Raw genomic sequence first — 10,039 nt, forward strand, 5'->3', positions numbered from 1 at the left:
ATGAAACCAACCTAACAAGGAACTCAAGACCACAACACAATTGCATTAAGTCCAAGTGGAAGATTAACTTAAACGTGGAGAAAAGCTAAAGGATGAGCTCCCTGTGCAGGTTCCAATAAAGCTCTTCCCCGTCTTAAGAGTTAGTGGCTGAAAGACAGATACACTTACAAAACAATGTCAGAAAACTTGTTCATAGGCTAGACTTTCACAACCTACTTTATTAAGGGTCCTTAAATACTCCAACCTCCTTTCCAGTCCACTGACTAGAAGTAGGGAAGGAAGGTTAATAGGAAGAGGGTATTGTGGACCTGTTTAGAAGCACTTCTTTGGTTGCAATTCCACCCTCATTGTCAGGATACCTCGTTGTCCAGTTCAATAGCAAACACCAAACACAAATTGGTAGTAGTGGCACATCCAGCAGAAACCACGAGGCTCCACTGGATCAACAGAGGAGTCAGCGGGTGCAGCCAGAGTCAGTCAGAATACCACGAGAAGTTGTTTGGTGCATTTCTCTCTACGAAGTGAGGTCCAGCAAAGACCAGTGAAGCACAGGACATCGCAATGCAAGAGCCACCTATCACTGTTTATGGGGTTCCATTTACACTCCTTCCAAACATCACACCCCCTCTCAAGAGTCTGCTTCAGCAAAACATCTCACGCCACTCACATGTTGGCTTCAGCAAAACATCCTCTCCCAAGAGAGCTTCCGGAAAAACGTCACATGACACAGCTGAGTTTCCAAAGAAACCGGAAATTTCCACTTCACCTGTGGGTGGGTCAGTAGTATGATCTGAAACACTTTGGTAAGTCTCAGTGAATAAATGACATGACTTAGGAAATAACTCAGGTTTTGTCCAGAACAAACAGTTCGGGACTCTCCCTCTCGGCTCTTGTTGAAATTATAGAGATTTTTCTTGGATATAAACCTCCATTGGTCTCTTGAGTCACCCCTGCACTGCCTAGGCTTGGTGTGCGAGTCAGAGAAGGTCTGGGCACACCCTGCTCTGAGCTACTACTTGGCTTTCCTGTCAAGATGCCCGAGGAAGTACACCGTGGAGAGGAAGAGGAGGAGACCTTTGAGGCAGAAATCGCTCAGCTCATGTTCCTCATTATTGATACTTTCTACTGAAACAAGAAATTCCCTTTGGGAATTGATCTCTAATGCTTCCTGATACCTTGGACATGAGTCACTGAGAGCCTGGCAGATCCCTCCTAGTGAAGCAGCCATAGAAAACCCAACCCTCAGGAGTGCGTGCTGACTTTGGTGGAGACGGGTACTGTCATGACCAAGGCTGACCTCATAAGTAACTTGGGAAGCATTGCTAAGTCTGGTTAAGTCTGGTCAAGCGATTGTGTAGGATCTCCAGGCTGGTATAGGCATCTCCATGATCGGCAGTTTGGAGCTGGATTCTACTCTGCCTGTTTCTGCAGAGAAAGAGGCTGTGATGACAAAGCACAACGGTGATGAGCAGTGTGCCTGCGAGTCTTCTGCTGGTGCATCCTTCACAGCTCATGCAGACCAACGTGAGCCCATAGGCTGGAGTACCAAAGTGATGCTCCCCTCTGGGCTCTCACCTCAAACAAGACCAGACAGAATGCCTACAGGAGATGGGGGTCAAGGAGGAGGTGGAGAAACTCGTAGAGTTCACAGGCTATCCCATCACCCTCTACTTGGAGAAGGAATGGGGAAAAGAGATCAGTGATGGGGAGACAGAGGAAGATAGATAGGGTGAGAAGTGTGGGGTGAGAAGGGTGGGGTGAGAAGGAGGAGGAAGACAGGGATGAGGAGGAGAAGCCTAAGGTTGAAGATGTGGGATCAGATGAGGGGAATGACAGTGGCAAAGTTAAAAAATAAGAAAAGGAAGAAAAGGAAGAAGAAAGACACTGATCAGGAAAAGTTGAATAAGACTAAGCCTACTTGGACCAGTAACCCTGATGACATCACTCAGGAATATGGTGAATTCTATAAGAACCTCACCCATGATTGAGAAGACCACTGGACAGTCAAGTGCTTCTCTGTAGAAGGTCAGTTGGCAGCATTGCTCCTCATTCTCCATAGGGCTCCCTTTGACCTTTTTGAGAAGGAGGAAGAAGGGGTAAGGAGGAAGAGGAGGATGAGGACGAGGAGGAGGTGGCGGTGGTGTGGGCAGCAGCAGTCAACCTGTACGTCCACCATGTGTTCATCATGGACAGCTGTGATGAGCTGATTCCTGAGTACCTGAACCTTATCCATGGTGTGGTGGTCTCCAAGGTCCTGCCCTTGAACATCTCCTGAGAAACGTTCCAGCAGAGCAAGATCCTGAAAGTCATCCACAAAAACACTGTGAAGAAGTGCCTGGAATTGACTGAAGACAGAGAGAACTACAAGAAATCTTATGAGGCATTCTCCAAGAATTTAGAGCTTGAAATCCATGAAGATGCCACGGAACATCGGCACCTCTCTGACCTCTCGATATCACACCTTCTCAGTCTGGAGATGAGATGACTTCCCTGGCAGCGTATGTATCTCGCATGACTGAAACACGGAAGGCCATGTAGCATATCACTGGTGAGAGCAAAGAGCAAGTGGCCAACTCTGCCTTTGAGGCGTGTGCGTAAAAGAAGCAGGGCTTTGAGGTGGTGTACAGGACTGAACCTATTAATCGCTACTGCATGCAGCAGCTCCAGAAATCTGATGGAAAGGGCCTGGTCTCAGTGACCAAGGAAGGCCTGAGGCTACCAGAAGCTGTGGAAGAGAAGAAATGAAGGAGAGCAAGGCGAAATTGGAGAATCTCACTCATGAAGGAGTTCGTGGATAGGAAGGTTGCATGGTGACAAGCTCCAATAGGCTTGTGTCTTCACGCTGCTGCCTTGTGACAAACACCTACAGCTGAACAGATGGAGTGAATGATGACGGAGTGGATCATGAAGGCCCAGGCACTGAGAGACAACTGGGCAGTGAGCTACACAGCAGCCAAAACACACCTAGAAGTCGGTCCTGACCACCCCATTGTGGAGACTCTGGGCTGAGGCAGACATACACAACAAAGCTGCTGTTGGCCCTGGTGCCGTTGCTGTAGGAAACTGCCCTGCTCCCCTCTTTCTCACATAAGGATCCCCAACCCCACTCCGACTGAATCGACCACATGATCATAGGAGGCCTGGGCATCGCTGAAGATGCGGTGTCAGCAGAGGAGCTGCTGTCTCTGATGACCCCCTCCCCCACACACTTGAGGGTGATGAGATGCCTCTTGCGTGGAAGAACTAGAGACTCCCTGGGGAGCCCAAGCCCTCTGTCTAGTGTCCCTGGGGCTCCCCCGAGCATCTTTGACAGGCCCTGACCCACCTGCCTCTCGGCTAACATCCAGAGGAATCTCTTCTATGCTGCCCTTGTACCTTAGGGCGGGAAAAACCCTTCCCATGGAATAACAGGATTGGGTAATGTGTATTATGGCTTGCTTGGTTGGTTGGTTGGTTGATTTTGTTCTGAAATTAAAAGTATGCAAAGTAAAGTAGATGGTGAGGCTTTCTTGCCCTTGAGGGTACTAGGGAGGAGAGAGGAGGGGGAGGGAGAATCTAGGTCAGAGGGGGACAGTGAGAGAGAGGCACTGAGCAAACTGTGTTCCTCAGCAGTCCTCTTTACTTTCCAACTCTTTAACATCACTTTGTTTTAACCTCCATGTAATTTTCAAAGCTCTCATCGACTTCTTGCTAACTAGTAATTTCATCATTTCCTCTCTTACATGCTTTTAAATCCCAATTAAAGGGGGCTGACAGGTTGTCAACGTCTCCACTTCTAGTTCAGCATGAAAAACATGAGAGCTAGCAAATGTTTCCCCACCTCCCCCAATACCTTGAAATAAAAAAATACGGCCCTGGGGTCTCAAGAAAATGACCATGCCACCCAAAGTTTTTTGGCAAGTTAGAGAGTTTTAGGTCTGCTGAAGAGTGTGTAGCTGCCAAATCAAGCAGGCATGCCCACCCTGCGGATGTCCCACGGGGTTTCCTTTCTGTGCCTGATGCCGAACAGTCAGCGCTCAAACTCATGCTGAGTTGGCTAACATTTACAGCGCCTCAGGTTCTAACTGGTGGTTCCTCTCTGAGCAAATCTTGTTTCCCATTGTAGGATCCTGTGTTCTCGCTCCTGCTCCTGCTCCCGCTCCCCCTGAGCAAATCTTGTTTCCCATTGTAGGATCCTGTGTTCTCGCTCCTGCTCCTGCTCCCACTCCCCCTCCCCCTCCCCCTCCCCTTCCCTCTCTCCCTCCCCCTCCCCCTCCCCTCTTGGCTCTCTCGCTCTCTGGCTCTCCTAAAAATTGCAACCTCCTTGTTATCTGTGGGATCCTGTTTTCAGTCAGAGTTCTGTGCTGCTTATGTGCGTGGTTCCCTCTATTCTCATCCCCAGGATGCTTCTACTCATGAAGTCTGGGGCCAGGGGTACCTGTTTATAAGAACTTGAGGGGGTAAGCTATATCTCCAATATATTCATCTTCTCAGCTGAGCCAGCAAGGTTCCTTTCTGCTCAGGAGTGAGGGATGTGGTCCTGGGTTTCCCTGTGAGGCCATTGTATGTCCACTAGGAAGTCTCACCTGACACTTTTCACATTGTTGGGCTGGCGGAACAAATGCATTTACCATCAAGTGCTTATAGAATTTCTAGAAGCCGCACGTGCGTGCGCACACACAAGGCTCCAACAAGCAGGAAGGGAGATGAAAACACTGAGTTCAATATTGGAGGTGTGGCAAGGGAAGGCCACACATCCGAGGTTCTGAACCAAGACTAGAGCTCTGGGCTATCACCCTGCCCAGTGTACTTACCAGTGTTTTCCTGAGGAAGCAATGTGAGCAGCCAGGCACCCCGGGCCCATGCTGGCTCTTCACACCAAGGTGGATGATCTTCTGGTGGAAGTGGATCATCCTTGGGGTCCCACACTGAACCGCCCAACCCCTGACATATATCACAGTCCTCATTCCAAAGGAAATAGCAAGTCGTTTGTTCTGAGCCGAGTATGAGTGACAGGAAACATGGATGCAGATTGTCCTGGGTAGCATGCTCCTTCCACAGTGGCTCTGGGGCTTGAACTCAGGTGGCCAGGTTGGCACCACACCACCAGCCCCAAAAGCCCAAATTTCACACAGTACCTTGATACAGATCCTCATAGACAAGTTCCCAAGAGCCTGTGTCCATAAAATAAAATAAAGCTAAGCTGTTTCTGTATCTGAATTACGACAGCTTGTGTCTCTGTTGGTCTCACTGGGAGAAGCTAACTCCCTTCAAAACTGCCGTGAGTGCCCCCTGAGAATTCCACAGAATTGTTCTGTGGATGCTTAGGGACCTACACCTCCCAGCCTCTCACGGAACCCTCTTCCCAGGTCCCATCTATGCTCCCACAAGACGGCCTCTCTTCTGGACCACAGTCCTCTCCGCAGCCACGTCATCTGAGGTGTGAATGGACTGGCCTTGCTGCCCCCAGAACAGCTCTCACTGACATTTGTGGGGAGCCTGAGGGAAGCCGCAAGTCCCTAACTCCCAGAGATGATGACGTGATCCAGTCAGAAAAGATCTTGGCAGATTGAAAAGTTACACCAGAGCAATCGTGGAGTAGAACCCATGGTCCAGGCGCCATGCCCCTTGGGGAAGCTTAGCCTGTGCATTTCCCCATGCAGATGAACTGGACTCAGTGATCATGGCCTCCTTGGGTGTTGTCTGCCAGCGATGCATCTCATGCTCCCTTTCCAGGCTCTTGGTTCCATGTGCAAAGACCTGCTTCACAGGGGTTCAATCTCCAATGTCACCTGACTGGGTTTACCATCACCTAGACTACTGTGTCCTTAAGAGCAAAACAACTGACGCAGAGACCCGCCCTAAGTGTATGTGGCTGCATCCCCTGGATTGAGGGTTTGTGTGGAATGATACTGGGAAAAGAAAAATATCCACAGGGCACTGGCACTCACCCTCCAGGCCCACCATGCTATGAACTGGTCAACTCTCTGTGTCCTCTATACTGTGAAACACGACTTCTTACACACACACACACACACACACACACACGTCAAAATAAGTTCTTCCTCCCTTCCGTTGTTTCTGTGGGGTACTCTGTTCACATAGACAAAAGGCTAACTGATAAAGGCCCAACCAAAGCCTGGTGTGAGGCCACATTCAGAACCAAGAGTTTCTTGCAAGGACAGAACATCATCAGGCATCCTTGTGTTGATGACATTCAACACACTGCCAGGTCACCATGCTTGTTAGCCTGTGGTGATTGACAAAAACTAGGAAAACCTCACCAGCTGAAATAACAAATCCAAACCCCTGTATCTGTGCTGCCTGTAGAAACAGGAGCATGGAGTCTGCCTTATCTCACCCTGGGACGCGTGACAGCCACCTCAAAATTGTCTGTAAGCCCCAGTCGGTCCATCATCTCCTCACAATTTCAAAGGCTTCAAACACAAACCAAGGGAGGCAGTCCTCTGCAGTAGGGGCTTCTCCTTTTCTTGTCCTTGGTGAGTAAGAGGTGGCTGACAAGAAAAAATCTTGACCTGGTCCCAGCGGGGTTTTTACTGAAGCGTAGACTACAGGGGAGGCTCCTACTGGCACACTGTGTATCTGGACTGGGGGGTCCCTGTGTTCTCACTGGTCAGCCAGCCACAAGGGGAACATGCCCCTGAGGTTGATGCATCCTGTACTTACAGTGCGGTGGCGAGGCTAGCTCTCCCTCCCTTTCACTTCAATCCTGAGCCCCACCTGCTCCCCTAGACCACGTGCAGGAATTGCCCAGGGAAGCCCTCAGTGCTGGAGACACTAACACGCAACCATGTGGCTCGGTTTACGGGAGACCAGAGATTTGTACGGCAGCAGCTTTGAAGACAGGCTCGTCTCCTGCTTCTAAAAATAGCTGCAGGTGAATAATTCCAGGGAGACACGAGACTTCTGCTCTCCAGAAATTCTAACAATACCTTGAAATACCTGCTGCTAAAATAGATCTTCACTGCTGTCGCAGCAGTTGCTCTCTGGGGACTGCTGGAGGCAGGTGAGCTTGGAGGACTGGTGCTGGGCGGGACCCTAACTCTCACTGTCTTGGCCATGAGTGTGACAGGAGCTTGCTTCTTCAGCTTTTTTCTGAGGTTGAAGTGACTGCCCATGAACCAAGGGATGTGCCCACGCCCTACCCATCCCTGAGCAAGAGATAAGAGCTCAAGTCATGCTAAGACAGGTTCCTGGGCCACCTCCCAAGCCTGTGCAGTAGGGCCTTTCCTGGTGTGAAAACAGTTAACTCACCCAGTCCCGTTTATCCCTCATTTGTTCATTTATCTCAAGAATATATCCTGAGAACCAAGCTTTCTTCCCACCACAGGGTTCAGCATCCAAGGGAGGCTGTCTCACAAGCAAACAGGTGGATGGGCTGGGGGTTCCGAGGGGGCATGAAGCAATCTCTCACCAGCAAACAGGTGAAAGAAAGAACAAAATCCCGGGCAGCCAGACAGCAGACGCTGAAGCAGAAAGGCCTTAAGACTGTGGCCAGCTCATGGGTCCATCCTGCAGTGAGGGCTCAGGGGCACAGCCAGCCCACACTGCTGGCACCAAACATGTGCTTGCTGCTGCACGTGGCCCCTCACTTGGCATCTTAGCTCACAACTGGCTAAGAGATTGCCAACCCCAGCCATGGCACTCCTCAGGCAAGCAGCCCTATTGGTCAAAGCACGGGGTGACATAACGTAGAGCTAGCTCCTGATGCTTGGGCTGTCTCAAGTTTCTCAAGAACACAGAGACTCTGCAGAAAAGTCCAACCAAACTCTGGACCTTCAGATTGCTCCTGCTTTCAAGTGCTTCCCCAAACCAAGCTCCAAACTCCAGGTCCCTGAAGGCCACGGTCACATGCAAGAGAGGCATGCTTACACAGAAAACTTCCTTGACTCCAGTAGCTATCCTAACCCATGGTCCATTCCTGCAGTCTTTTACCAAGTCAACTAACTAAAAATTAACAAGGAAGCACATAACTGATGAGTTTGAGACACCATCCTGAATAATGTGAGGAATCTGTCCCACTTGGAACATGATTAGCAAGCAGTCTGCCCATGTGTCCTTGCTGTGTAAACTTCCTGCCTGGAGCTACTCCATAACCACAGTCATCAGATCGCGGCTTCCACAGGACTCTGGGGCTTGTGTTCAAGTGGCCTCTGCTTAGCAATGGCCTCAACCTTTAAAAGTGGGAGTGCCAGCAATTCAGTTGGGTCAAAGTGGATCTGTAAAATGTGACTTAGGTTAAAAGGTAAAATTTCTCAACAAGGAAAAAAAAACCGCTGAGATCTACAATACAAGATATTTTGAGAGAATGGAAAGGCTACATTCTCATAATTTTTATTAGAGTATGTTCTCATAATTGCTCCATTAGTCATTATTATTAATCTCTCATTCTGCCTAATTTGTAAATTAATTTGCATTGTAAGTACTTTGTACAAGCACGGTAGAGCACAACACACCTCTGTGCTCCTTGGATGTCACACACACACACACACACACACACACACACACACACACACAGCTAAGAGCTCACTCATGGTCCATCTGTTCATGAGGTCACTAGAGCCTAAGCCATCATCAGCCTAGGCATCAGAAGACAGCATGTCAAACAAGGGAGGGGGTGCAGGCTCAGCCTACATAGATGAGTAGAAGATCTCACACCTACAAGAATAATCAGAGCTGGATGGCTATGTGGCTCAATAGGTAACAGGCTTGCTCTGCAAACATGAGGATGTGAGATCAAATCCCCGGCACCCGTGTGAAAGTCAGGCATGGCTTCACATGCTTGGAACACCAGCAATATTGGGGAAGAGACAGACAAGTCCTGAGAGCTTGCCAGCCTGGCAAAATAACCAACTTCCATTTTGCTGAAAGACCCTGTTCCAAAGCAACAAAGCTAAGAGCAATAGAGAAAGACACCAATCCCCCGCTTTGCTCTCTGTTTTGGTTTGAATGGGGATGGCCCTAGGGGCTTATATATCTGAATACTTACTTGGTCCCCAGTTGGGGGAACTGTTTGGGAAGGATTAGGAGGTGTGGCCATGTTAGAGGTGGTATGTCACCGGATGCAGGCTTAGAAGTTTCAAAAGCTCACACCATTTCCAGTTAGCACTCTCTGCCTCATGCTCGTGTCTCAAGATGTGAGCGTTAGCTACTGCTCCAGTGTTACACCTGCCTGCTGTCATGCTTCCACCACGATGGTCATGGACTCCATTGTTCTGAAACTGCGAGCCCCAAATAAACTCTTTCTTCTGTAAGTTGCCTTTGTCATAGTGTCTTATCATAGCAATGGAGAAGTGACTCCAATACCAAGCCCGTGTGTCTGATAAGCTCCAGAAGCAACTGGATGAGACAGGCAGTGGCAGCACACTCCTCTAGTCCCAGCACTTGGGAGACAGAGACAAGCAGCTCTCTGTGAGTTAGAGGCCAGACTGGTATTCAGAGCGAGTTCCGGGGCAACCAGGGTTACATAGACAAACCCTGTGTTGAAAAACAAACAAACACTGGAGAGATGGCTCAGTGGTGAATAGCAGTGGCTGCTCTTCCAGAGGTCCTGAGTTCAATTCCAAGCAACCATATGGTAGCTCATAACCATAGATAATGAGATCTGGTTTTCTCTTCTGGCCTGCAGGCCTATATGCTGTATATGTAGTAAGTAAATTTAAAAAAAAAAAAGAAAGAAAGAAAGAAAGAAAGAAAGAAAGAAAGAAAGAAAGAAAGAAAGAAAGAACAAAGGAAAACAAACAAACATCAACCAGCTGTAAAAAGTTGAGATGATCAGGGAAATGCAAATCAAAACAACCCTGAGATTCCACCTCACACCAGTCAGAATAGCTACGATCAAAAACTCAGGTGACAGCAGATGCTGGTGATGATGTGAAAGAGGAACATTCCTCCATGCTGGTGGGACTGCAAGCTTGTACAACCACTCTGGAAANCNGTTTGGCAGTTCCTCAGAAAATTGGACATAGTACTACTAGAGGATCCAGCAATACCACTCCTGGGCATATACCCAGAAGATGCTCCAAAACATATAAAGACA

At 48.9% G+C, this 10,039-nt stretch overlaps 1 pseudogene; it reads left to right on the forward strand.

Annotated features, from left to right (window-relative positions):
* Nucleotides 1-1,033: 1,033 nt before the first annotated feature.
* On the forward strand, nucleotides 1,034-3,320 carry LOC110330879 (annotated as a pseudogene).
* Nucleotides 3,321-10,039: the final 6,719 nt, after the last annotated feature.

Source organism: Mus pahari, chromosome 13 (genome assembly GCF_900095145.1).
Source record: "Mus pahari chromosome 13, PAHARI_EIJ_v1.1, whole genome shotgun sequence".
NCBI lineage: Eukaryota > Metazoa > Chordata > Mammalia > Rodentia > Muridae > Mus > Mus pahari.